Raw genomic sequence first — 12,948 nt, forward strand, 5'->3', positions numbered from 1 at the left:
TGTTAAACTTCCTATCGTGATGAGTTCTGAAAATTGCAACTCGGGGGCAACTTGACAATTCCAGTATGTTGCCAGTGTACCAGCGTTGCCAGATATACCGATTTATCGGTATTTATACCGATTTCGGAACTAGATACCGATATACAGATAAGGTTCCTCAGAATACCGATTTTTGAGGTTTTATACGGATCTATACCAATTTTTTCTTATGAAGAGCTTTGAGTGTGTAGCTTTTTTTTCTTGGAAATAAACCAACACACTCAAAGCTCTTGATAAAAGGATTCCGCTAAGATTTTTTTTTTAAATAATCGAAATGTTTATTGCCTGCCCGCGCTCGAATTTCGGAGAAAATAATTTTGAGAGACTTGTATCTTTTTAAATATCTCAAATTGTTTGAGCCTTTAAAATTAAAAAAAAAACATCTCTAAAAATGTCTTATGGATACTCTTTCGATTAATGTCCTCACCGTGTTTGGCTACCATCGATAAACAGTCGATGGCTCTTTCTGGTAATTCGGGAATCGGGAAATACTTTTAAACATTATTTAATTTCCTGAATTTACTTCCAACTTTCCCCTGGAATTTTATTTCACCTTAAATCGTAAATTATTTTACGATTCCTCTCGGAAACTTATTTCGACTTCCCTTGGAAGCTTCTTCAGCCTTCGCTCAAATGATTCTTCCATCTTCTCCCGCCAGTTTTGACGTAGACTACGTCTAGGGGTAAATCGAAAATCTAAAATTGCGACCGTCACGAAAATGTGTAAGATTTTGAACTCTTATAACTTGGTCATTTATAGATGAAATTGAAATCCAAATACACCAGTCGAAATAAAATAACTTGTGTAAGCTGTTACAATAAACGCTTTTTCAATTTTCACAAAAAAAAATGTTTTAAAAATGTTTAAATAAAAAGTGATAATTTTATCGCTGTTTTCATGAAATACACGTTCTTCTCAAGCCCATTTGTATTAATCGAGTACCATTTGGTTGCACATCGTGCTGCTTGAATCTGAAAAGTTATAAAACATCGCAGCAAATGTGCCACAACTCGTTTTCGCTTCGGACGGTGGGTGAGCAGGTAGCAGCAATAGCAGCAGCAGCAGTAGGAAGGCGGTTCCTGTCAAGCGCGCAGCGTTCGAGTTTTGCACCTCGAACTTTGCGCGTCGTTCCCGTCGACATCACTGGCTGCTGGTAGCGGCGTCGCCTAGATGGCGCAAGCGCTCCTTGCCTGAATGATAACTACAAATCTCGATTACTTTTTCGAAAGGACATATCAGCTTTTGTAAACAACGCATTTTATCGTTGGTTTGACATAACTGATAGCTCGCCCCACATACTAACACCGCTATATCAGGTAGGAGAAAATTTCCTCTATCTGATGGTAGTGTTAGCATGCGTGGCTAAGCTACCAGCACACGGACGCCTGATATGAAAAGAGACCGATTTTGGACAATGGCCGTTCTTTTCTCCCAATTTTCCTTCATCCCGTCATCCTAGTTTTGTATGGTTGTTTGTTGTTCTATGGTGGACATAACGAAACGGCACAACATTTTCACAGCGGTACAGAACCCTATCACTTATGTAGTATACTGCTGTTCTTGCACAAGAAACGTGAATGTTCTGAATATATATCATAAATGACAAAAACCTATGAACTTGTGACAAAACGGTTACAATGAACTAAACTGTTTGAGTTTTACTATTTTTTTCTACATTCATCGTGCATTATCAAAGTACCCCCAAATCAAAATACTGAAGTTCGGTCACAAATAGGATTGGGCGATCTTCAGAGACTGGTAAATCAAGAGACTTGACTCTAGAATCGATCCACTGATTAAATCGGTACCAAAGCATCGATTTTTGGAAGATCGATCTTTTTTATTTTTATTTTAATACGCTTGTTTACGTTGGTACCCCAAGATTTTCTCTCTTTTGTAAGTAATATTCAATGGATCACATCATTCGATCAGTTTAACATGACGTTACCTACCACTCGAACTTTGCCATGGAACTATATTTCGGGATTTAATTGCTTTGTTTTATTAAAATTGCTTGTAGAACGACGTCTCAAAACTGCTCGACTGCTTAATAATTAAATGTTGTCGTGATAGCTAGGAGAAATGAGCACAGGAGAGAGGTAGTGCAAATCATCAAATGTTGCTGTATTCGTAAATATCGGAAACGCGAAAGGTGATGTCATTATAGGGAGCGATGCTGATGTTGACGTTATGTTCGTTAAATTTACCACGCAGTCTGGGGTGAGAAAAAATCATTTTTTTCGATGTAAATACACTTACAAAATTTTACACCTATATATATATTTTTTTGAAGATCGAAAAGCTCGATTTTTTTCGATCTTTTCGTGAACAAAGAATCGATCCGAAAAGTCGGTAATCGGGATGAAAAAGATCGATCTTTCAAAGATCGATCCAACATCACCCAATCCTAGTCACAAAACTTTAAAAAATAGTGTTACTGCTTATTTCCGTTGAATATATTACTAACGAATTAACTCTTGGATCCTCAGTACTTGTTTTAAAAATATGAAATTAGAAAAACATTCATTGTTGTAAAAAAATTAGAATATACCTACTTTAAGCAACTATAGCTACTTTAAGCAACTATAGCTACTTTAAGCAACAATGTTACCCCGTTTTACGGTACTAATAAAAATCAAATTCTTCAATCAAACTGTGGACCAAATAATCGAACTCTGGTTGGGAATTTCTTAATCTCATTCGCTAATTAATTGCATTAAAAAAACAACACTTCAAAACTAACGAACCTTTCACAATCTGGAAATCAACTGGAAGGTTCAGAAAATATACAACCTGGAGAAAATCAACAACGAAACAATCATCGATAGAAACAAATTGGAACATGTATACCTGAAACAGAACCATATCGACATAACATTTGGGAGCCTTTTAGGAGGATGCAGTCTTGTGCAACTTCTCTGCATAGCATGAATCATCGTCTTTCTCTACAAGATAATGTTCGGCACAGATCTCAAGCCCATAGATTCCGGAGCGGGACGTTCCTCGCTTAGGGGGAATAGTTACCGACTGAACACACCCCCCATTACCGACTAAGTAAATCTCATGGATCAGGTGAAGAATATCCAACAAAATCAACTATCAGCCTTATTAGCCGCCGTGGAGCACCAGCCTTAGTGACATCAGCAACAACAACAACAACAACAACAACAACAACAACAACAACAACAACAACAACAACAACAACAACAACAACAACAACAACAACAACAACAACAACAACAACAACAACAACAACAACAACAACAACAACAACAACAACAACAACAACAACAACAACAACAACAACAACAACAACAACAACAACAACAACAACAACAACAACAACAACAACAACAACAACAACAACAACAACAACAACAACAACAACAACAACAACAACAACAACAACAACAACAACAACAACAACAACAACAACAACAACAACAACAACAACAACAACAACAACAACAACAACAACAACAACAACAACAACAACAACAACAACAACAACAACAACAACAACAACAACAACAACAACAACAACAACAACAACAACAACAACAACAACAACAACAACAACAACAACAACAACAACAACAACAACAACAACAACAACAACAACAACAACAACAACAACAACAACAACAACAACAACAACAACAACAACAACAACAACAACAACAACAACAACAACAACAACAACAACAACAACAACAACAACAACAACAACAACAACAACAACAACAACAACAACAACAACAACAACAACAACAACAACAACAACAACAACAACAACAACAACAACAACAACAACAACAACAACAACAACAACAACAACAACAACAACAACAACAACAACAACAACAACAACAACAACAACAACAACAACAACAACAACAACAACAACAACAACAACAACAACAACAACAACAACAACAACAACAACAACAACAACAACAACAACAACAACAACAACAACAACAACAACAACAACAACAACAACAACAACAACAACAACAACAACAACAACAACAACAACAACAACAACAACAACAACAACAACAACAACAACAACAACAACAACAACAACAACAACAACAACAACAACAACAACAACAACAACAACAACAACAACAACAACAACAACAACAACAACAACAACAACAACAACAACAACAACAACAACAACAACAACAACAACAACAACAACAACAACAACAACAACAACAACAACAACAACAACAACAACAACAACAACAACAACAACAACAACAACAACAACAACAACAACAACAACAACAACAACAACAACAACAACAACAACAACAACAACAACAACAACAACAACAACAACAACAACAACAACAACAACAACAACAACAACAACAACAACAACAACAACAACAACAACAACAACAACAACAACAACAACAACAACAACAACAACAACAACAACAACAACAACAACAACAACAACAACAACAACAACAACAACAACAACAACAACAACAACAACAACAACAACAACAACAACAACAGAGGTAACAGCACCCTGAAGTCATTCACTGCGCACGAGTTTCATAATAGCATAAACACCTGGCAAAAGACGCAGAATCAGCAGTAGAACCAACCCGATAATATTGGCGACGACAGTAACTTAATACCACTTAGAGCAAGTACCAAGTGTTAGGCATTGCATATAAGAAATTCTGATAATTGAATGTAAGCACCTTTGATTATGTACAGCTCTTTAGCATTTTGTTAATCGAAATCCCAAATGAGCCAATAAAATCATTCTAGTGTCAACCATAGTAGTGAGGAGTTTGTATTTTTTAAAAACATATTCACGAAAGCCCAAACAGTAAGTTATATATAGGATAATTTAAGACAAACCATGTATCGTAAAAGTGGTCTACAAAATGATTGACGACTTAAATGAATAAATTCAGCGACGATGGGAAAATACAATAATATTTATGTTTTTTCGACAAAACCCAAGTAATCACGGCAGCAGTCTTTTTCTTTTCTTCATTCGTTTTGTTGTCAATTGTATGCCATGATCAGTCTACTAAGCGTTCACGGTAGTCGACACATTTTCTGTGATAATGGACTGCCTTTGATTTCGACACTTGCAAAATAGGCTATCATAGTACAGTACCAAACTAAAATGTCATATGACAGGCTGTGTCATACGACACTGCCACCGAAGACCGTCACGAATGTATGTATTTTAGTTTTTTTTTTTCATATAATAAGAGCTGCTGACGTTGTGCTTGCGTGAATTCTGAAAATAGCCAGCAATGATGTCCTAATAATAACATTTCCAATCAGATATGGTTTAATGCACACCAATTTGAGGAATTAAAATGAAATCATACATGTCACATGACAGTTATTGATAATTTTCTTTTTGCTCCAATACACTGGAGTCGCTTTTTACGCGGGTGATACGTCCCGTGTAAAAAAAACCGCGTAAATTCCGGAATCCGCGTAAAAAAACCGCGTAAATTCCGAAATCCACGTAAAAAAAAACCGCGTAAAAAAAACCGCGTAAAAAAAGACCGTGTAAGAAAAAACCGCGTAAAAAGCGATATACCGCGTCAATTCTGAAATCCGCGTAAAAAAAACAAAATCTGCGTAAAAAAAACCGCGTAAATTCCGGAATCCGCGTAAATTCCGAAATCCACGTAAAAAAAAACCGCGTAAAAAAAAACCGCGTAAAAAAAAACCGCGTAAAAAGCGACTCCAGTGTATTATTCTACCGTTTGTGTCGTGTGAGAGAGACAACGCACTATGGGCAAAAATGGGTCCAAAATTACCCAAAATTCAATATCTCAAGAGCACGTTGAATTCCGGCCCTGAAAAATGACTTTTCCGAAGGGAAATCATCCGGGGAACCGATTGCACGTAGTCCCATAGACCGGAGAGCCTTGTAGGTATGTGTTTTGGTCCATTTAACCCCATTTTCCCCTACTTTTTGGAGGAAATGTTTTTTCACAGCTCTATTTTTTGTAAAACATAAGCACTTTATGCATGTTTTTAGAATACTATGTCTTTAAACAACAGTTCATGAGATATTAGGGGAATACGGGGTACACTTTATAGGGTCAAACAGTTCAAAAGTAAAAATTTTTTGAAAAAAAAATCGAAAAAAAATCGAAAAAAAATTTTTTTTTTTTGACCGCCCTATTATATAAATAGACAAAATAAAAAAATAAGGGTCTAATATGTTGCGATTATGTGTGTGTGTGTGTCATCTTCAATCTCTCACCCAGCCGGGGGCGTTGGACTAGTAGAACTGCGAATAATTTGATCAAATCTCATGCTCCGTAATGGTGCCCTTTATATTGTGAAGACTATTACTTCAAAAAGGGTAACTTTTGAGGCAAGACAGGGTGTCCTCAACAAGTTAAGGGAACAGGATGCACTAGATGTCCACAACAGGTACAGCAAAACATCACATAGACGCCCTTATTCACACTAACTACTCAGGGGGTAGAAGGTCAAGAAGAGCCACCGCCGCCAACTAAAGCTTGAACCGGGTACCTGGGACTCCCACGATATACCCGCGGCAATGGTCAGCAGACGATGCCCTGTGCGTATTTAGTATGTAATATGTTTTATTGGATACACAAAATGTTTGAAGCCATGCGTCATCTAAACCATAATTTGCATATCCACAAATACACTTGTCAACAATCTTCAACTGGAACGTACTCACCAAATCACTTCACCCGGGAGCGCATTCCCGATGCTTCCACGCATATTTTTCTCTAGTCTTCCCTAAACAATTCCTCCTCCAGCGACTCCAACCACACAACAACCTATCAATTTTCTTCGCTTTTCTTTTTCAAGTCACTCCGTGCACAAAAGCAATGCACATTGCAAAACCCTAACAATAGATAAGCGCCGTTCTCATCACCGCGTAAATAAACTGAAATTAAAATTTTTCACTCGCGATGCCACAAATTTCTGGTCCGCACGAATAAGTAATTTTGCTATTCAGGCGAAACATGACAGAAGGGTCTGACTCAAAACGTAAACAATGACTTGGATCGTCGGTTTCTTACGACTGACAACACACCCACTCAAACTAACTAAATCATCTCAGGGTCTAATATGTTGCGATTAGGAACAAAACTACCAATTTTTACAAAACTCTGAGAACCACTATATCGTTTTGCTGTATACAGACAAAAAAAAGTGAAAACTCTTTTAAAACAGATAGCAGTAAATTAAAACTTATTTAACCCCAATTAACCATAAAATTAAAAAAAAAATCTTATTATTGCAGGCAACCTTTGGGTTCATTTAAACAATCGCATCGTTCAACATTTTTATGAATTAAAATAAATTTAGCGAGGGTTCACTTTTACCCCTTACTCCCCTATAAAGTGTACCCCGTATTCCCCTAATATCTCATGAACTGTTGTTTAAAGACATAGTATTCTAAAACCATGCATAAAGTGCTTATGTTTTACGAAAAATAGAGCTGTGAAAAAACATTTCCTCCAAAAAGTAGGGGGAAATGGGGTTAAATGGTCCAAAACACATACCTACAAGGCGCTCCGGTCTATGGGACCACGTGCAATCGATTCTCCAAACGATTTCCTTTCGGAAAAGTTGTTTTTCATGGAATTAAGCGTGCTGTTGAGATATTGAATTTTGGGTAATTTTGGACCCATTTTTGCCCATAGTGCGACGGTAGAGCATGAATATACGAATACAAACAGACTGTCGCGCATGACAACAAAGCGAGTGTAGTAAAAAACGTCAACAGTTTCAACCCCTGGACATGATTACCTGGAATTTGTCAAATAACGTTAATATTTACGAATAATATATCGAAGAATTTTGAAACCTATAAATCATGGCAAACCTAGGTAGGCTGGGCATGCACTCCAGTGCCGATTTATTTGTCGTCAATCAGTGTAGACCGTTTTACATTTTTACTTAAACGCTAATTGTTACAATTTTACTTCAAGTACTTGCATAAAATTTATATTTTATTATTGATGCCTAGCTAACCTCGTGAAGAAAGTTTTTTTTAAGCGTACTTTTATTCATTGTTATGTCGATATATTCACAGTAGGGAAAATGACGGCTTCGGCATGACAGACTATTTTCGGCAACCCAAATTGAATCGCTAATTTCATTGGATTTTCTCACGTTAACACTTCACTGAATGCATTCAAACAATTATATAGGCTTTCAGCTTCAATTTGATTAAATTTTTACCACTGAGAAAAAGCAATCTAGCAGGGTTTTCCTGAAATGAAACACACGCACTACACAATGCTGCTGATTTCAAGTTGCCGGTGAAAGCACAGCAGTTTAACACGCAGCTCAAATAGAAAGGTTGCCGAATAAAAAGAGGTTGCCCACAATAGTCGCTCTCACTAGAGAAGTTTGGAGTTTTGTAAAAGCGTTTCAAAGCAGTTTTTGACAATTATTTCGACTGAAATTGTTAGAGCAGCTGACAACAAAAGATTGTAAACAAACTAATACTGCATATGTGTGCGTTCCTGAGAGAAAAACGCTATAGAAAGATGGTCGCTGCTTAGGTTGCCGAGAATACGTAAATTCGACAGTGAGCATGCATAAGGGCCTATACGCAATGATCGATTCTCTTCGTCGATTTTCTCTTTTGATAATAACTTGCTAGATTTAACGTTTCTCGGTGCGTTTGCTGTTGTTTTTGATAGCCTATACAACCTGTTACTACTATGCATTGAACAAATTCTAGATAATTGTTTCGCTTAGCTGTAGCAATGCAAAGAGAAAATCGATGAAGAGAATCGATCATCGCGTATTCGCCCTTATGCATGCTCACTGTCGAATTCCCCTATGTATTATAGCAAGACACCGTTCTGTTTTTGGTATAGTCTGTTCTTTAATTGTTGATGCTAAACAAATTTCTATTCCGCAGTGAGCGAGTGGGAGCATAAAAATTGATATTTTCCAAAATCTCTGGGCTGTTAACTCTTTGCGAAATCACATCGTTTATAAAAGCAATCATTGCGTACTCTCTTCGCTTTTTGAGCTCATCTAAATTAATTAGCATACAACGCGATTCATAAGATGGAAGTGGAAAACTCGTCGAACCCAACTTTCTTAGAGCAAACAACAAGAACTGCTTTTGAACTGATTCAATGCGGTTTACATGTGTATCATGATATGGAGCCCAAACTATGCTACAATATTCGAGAAGAGGCCTCACATATGCTACGTAACGTGTTTTGATTGTGTAGGGGTCATTGAAGTGCAAACAAAATCTTTTAATGAACCCAAGCATGTTGCTTGCTTTGTAGATAATGTTATTGTAGTGATCAGCAAAAGTTAACTTGGTGTCCACCTAAGTCTCTGACTTGATAGGATCTTTGGATTGTTTTCTGGCCAAGAGTAATTGTGTTGTGTACAGCGTGCTTTCTTGTGAACGATATAGAATTGCATTTATTAATATTAAGTTCTAACAAATTTTTCTTACACCATGTGTAAAAAACGTCAATTTCATGTTGAAATATTTGAAGACCAGGTGCTTTAGATATCTCCATGAAAAGTTTCATGTCATCAGCATATATAGAAACATGAAGAAATTTAAAAATATGTTCTATATCGTTGACAAATAAAATAAACAGTAATGGACCAAGATGTGAACCTTGTGACACACCAGATGTTACATTAACTATGGTGGACAGATTTCCTTCAAATCTTACCTTTTGCGTCCGCCTTGATAAGTACGACTCGATCCATATCAGTAGCCTAGGATTGAAGCCTAATTTGGAAAGCTTAAAAAGCAAGTTGGTAGCTGTAGATCGCCCTTTACCAAATCCGTACTGTTTGCTAGTAATTACCGACCTCATCTGTAAGAATACATTGTCATTAATGATGGATTCGAATAATTTAGGAATGCTTGATAATGTAGCAACTCCACGGTCATTTTTTTATCAGACTTTTTACCACTTTTAAAAATTGGAATTAAAAATGTTTCTTTCCAAATTGTAAGAAGTACACTCGACTCCAAGGATAAATTAAACAGCCAGAGCAAAGGCTTTGCTAGCTCCTTCGAAAGTGACTTTAAAAAAAGGCGGTAAACCATCCGGTCCAGCACCTTTTGAAGCATCCCAGGTTTCAAGATCACGTATAATTTCCTTGAGAGTTAAATTATCCACTGCGATGTTCTTCATTGGCTCGGCGAGATACGAAATTTTTTTAAAATCTCGCTCATTCTCATCATGAATTGTATAAACGTCCTGAAAGAAGTCAGCAAATAAGTTACTAATCTGACTAGGAGTATTGCCCAACCTACTGTCTAGTTGCATTTTTGATGGAAAGCTCTTGGATTAAAAATATATATAGTTAAAAAAGGATTTTGGGTCTGACTTAATGTTAGTTTCAATCCTTCTATTGTGCTCTTTATATGCATTTTCAATTTCTTTCATACATACAGGTTGGCTTTTTCGCAGTTGAGGAGGACATTAGGCCGTCCATGCAGACTGGAAGCGATTGACTCAGTGACCGAGTCCAGTGGAGTAGAATAATAATTAACATTTTTTTTATCTTTCTTTAAAACACACTTTAATTAACCTTTTCTGTCGGCCCCGGTGGTCTAGTGGGAAGCGTGATTACCTTTCACCCCAGCAGGCCTGGGTTCAATCCCAGTATAACATCTCTGATCACGCCTTGCTTCGGAAGGGAAGTAAAGCCGTTGGTTCCCGGTTCATGAGTTGATGGGTCGATAGGTAGAGTCCAGGTGTGGGAGCTGGCTCCCTGGCGTCGGTAGCATTGGTGCTTAGCACGAAAAACAAGATCGACGGAAAACAAATCAAGGAAAAACAAAATTAACCTTTTCCATGATCTGATAAAGCAGACTTTTTGCTGTTTTATGCAACAACTATTTGATGTTTCAGGCAATGTTCGTCGCATTCTCAGTATCGCATTTTCTATGGCTGGGGATAAAATCCAATGAAAAACCCTTTATCACTGTATAGGTCAGTTAAGTGGAAAACCTCTGTTCGGAAGGAGTTTGTCATCACAAATTTTCGTAGCCACGCACAGCAAAAATTAATTTTAATATCACATCAAAGTGGATGCACTTCAAAAGTGACAAAAATAAGGTGTAATATGACTTGACAATAAGCAAAATTATCATTAATACAGTGCAAGAACTGATATTACGCTGCTTTTGCTACATTTGTCTATTTTTGTGCATGAGATTTTCAACATGATTGAAGTGCATCCTCTTGGATGTGATACTCAAATTTATTTTTTGCTGTGCGAGATCTATGTCAACCTCATTATCACCATCACAAGACACCAACACCAATTTTGCATTCCGCCTTACACATAATTAATACGATCCTCAGTACAATATTACCATTTCCGAGAAATACTTTATCAATCCTGTAACGGTCCATTAGCCAAATGTAATCTCACACCCCCCTCCTAGCAGAGCATTTAAATTATGTCATTTAAGACATTTATCGCCCATTCGCCGTATCTTTTCTCCGTCACACCACGCACAGTTTCTCCTCCCACCACTCCCGCGCACCCAAATTTACAGCAACAACAACAAAGCTTACACGCTTCCGGTTCCTTCTGTCTTGCCACAGTCATCGTCGTCGCCGTACATTCTCCGTTGCTCATTTCACATTCCATTTCATTCCCCGTATTTCTCCTACCCGCAATTTCGTTCGACTCCGGTGAAGGTAGCAAAGCAGAAGTAATAGGATTTGCTCCACCACCCACCCTTGCATCGAAAATACGGGGAAAATCAGAAAGGAAAATTCTACTTCTAGCTTACTTTTAACTTTCGCATCATGAGATGGGCTTCCTCACCAATTGAAGGAGACGCGTGATCCTTAAGTAAATTCCACAGAAGTTGACTTACTCAATTATGCTGCGCCTGTGGTTGGCTGGGTTTGAACTGATTTCCGCATCTGCATGCCAAATGAGGGACAGAGAACTGGGTCCTGGATTTCGCTTGCACTTTCCCAAATCTTCAACAGCGACAGAACCTTTATTTTTTTGGCACACTCTCACTCAATTCAATTTAAACTTCCTATCATCTGGCATTCCACTTGTCGTCAACTTTGCACTTTAGCACTTTTTGCACATGAGCTGCTTTTCCTCGAAAGACCCATCAAAAATTGCTTCCATTTCCCGGGAAACGCCACCACAAAAGCACTTTATTCATTTCATTTCCGGAAATTGTTTTGTTCTCCTCGCCACGTGAACGTATGGTACCGGGTACGAAACGAATAATTCACTTCCCGAATCGAATGGTGGAAAAATCGGGAAATAACGTTTTCCCACCGGAGATAAATAATTCAATTCTCAACCACCACCACCGCCACAAATTTCAAACTTATCGAAAACCAATCACTTCCTGTTTCTTTGTTTCTTTATTGAAACTATAATCCGTACAACCAGACGGCACTCGGGGCTATACTTCCGTCCGTTTGATTCCACCGTTCGACAGCGACTGCTTCCAGATGACTACGGCAGCGATGCGTTTTGGCCTATCAGCACCACCCAAGACCGATTTGAATTTCCCGCGCGCGCTCTTCAATCAATATGCTTGGGGAAATGTGGCTCCCATCGGCACGTCCAATCAGCTGTGCTTCCGTCCAGTGACTGGCTGAGCCAGCAGCTGACGTGGAAAATCCTGCCCCGTGGGGAAGAAAAGCGTGGAATGAGAAAAAGAGCTGAGAGCGAATTTTCCACCCTCAAAACCGCTTCTGTGCCGACGGCGACGAGCAGTCAAAACAAATGCTCGTTCTGAAGCGGCAAACTTGGCTACTGGCTTCGAATGAGCAAGAGCAAGAGCCAGGTTCTCTCCCGAAATGGATGCAGCCAGTTTGGACGGGCGAAGAGATTTGCTGGCATTTGTGAGACGAGTTGGATTC

At 38.1% G+C, this 12,948-nt stretch overlaps 1 protein-coding gene across 2 annotated transcripts in view; it reads right to left on the reverse strand.

The window, feature by feature from the left end:
* rdgC (retinal degeneration C) overlaps positions 1-12,658 on the reverse strand; it is a 215,609-nt gene extending 202,951 nt beyond the window's left edge. For both annotated transcript variants that reach the window (XM_065233385.1, XM_065233383.1), the window contains exon 1: positions 11,931-12,658. The gene's annotated coding sequence lies outside the window, so the exon portion shown is untranslated. The remainder of the gene's footprint in view (positions 1-11,930) is intronic.
* Between the last annotated feature and the right edge of the window lie 290 nt (positions 12,659-12,948).

Source organism: Ochlerotatus camptorhynchus, unplaced genomic scaffold (genome assembly GCF_037179485.1).
Source record: "Ochlerotatus camptorhynchus isolate MF236.1 unplaced genomic scaffold, CSIRO-AGI_Acam_v1.1 ptg000401l, whole genome shotgun sequence".
NCBI classification, from domain to species: Eukaryota; Metazoa; Arthropoda; class Insecta; order Diptera; family Culicidae; genus Ochlerotatus; species Ochlerotatus camptorhynchus.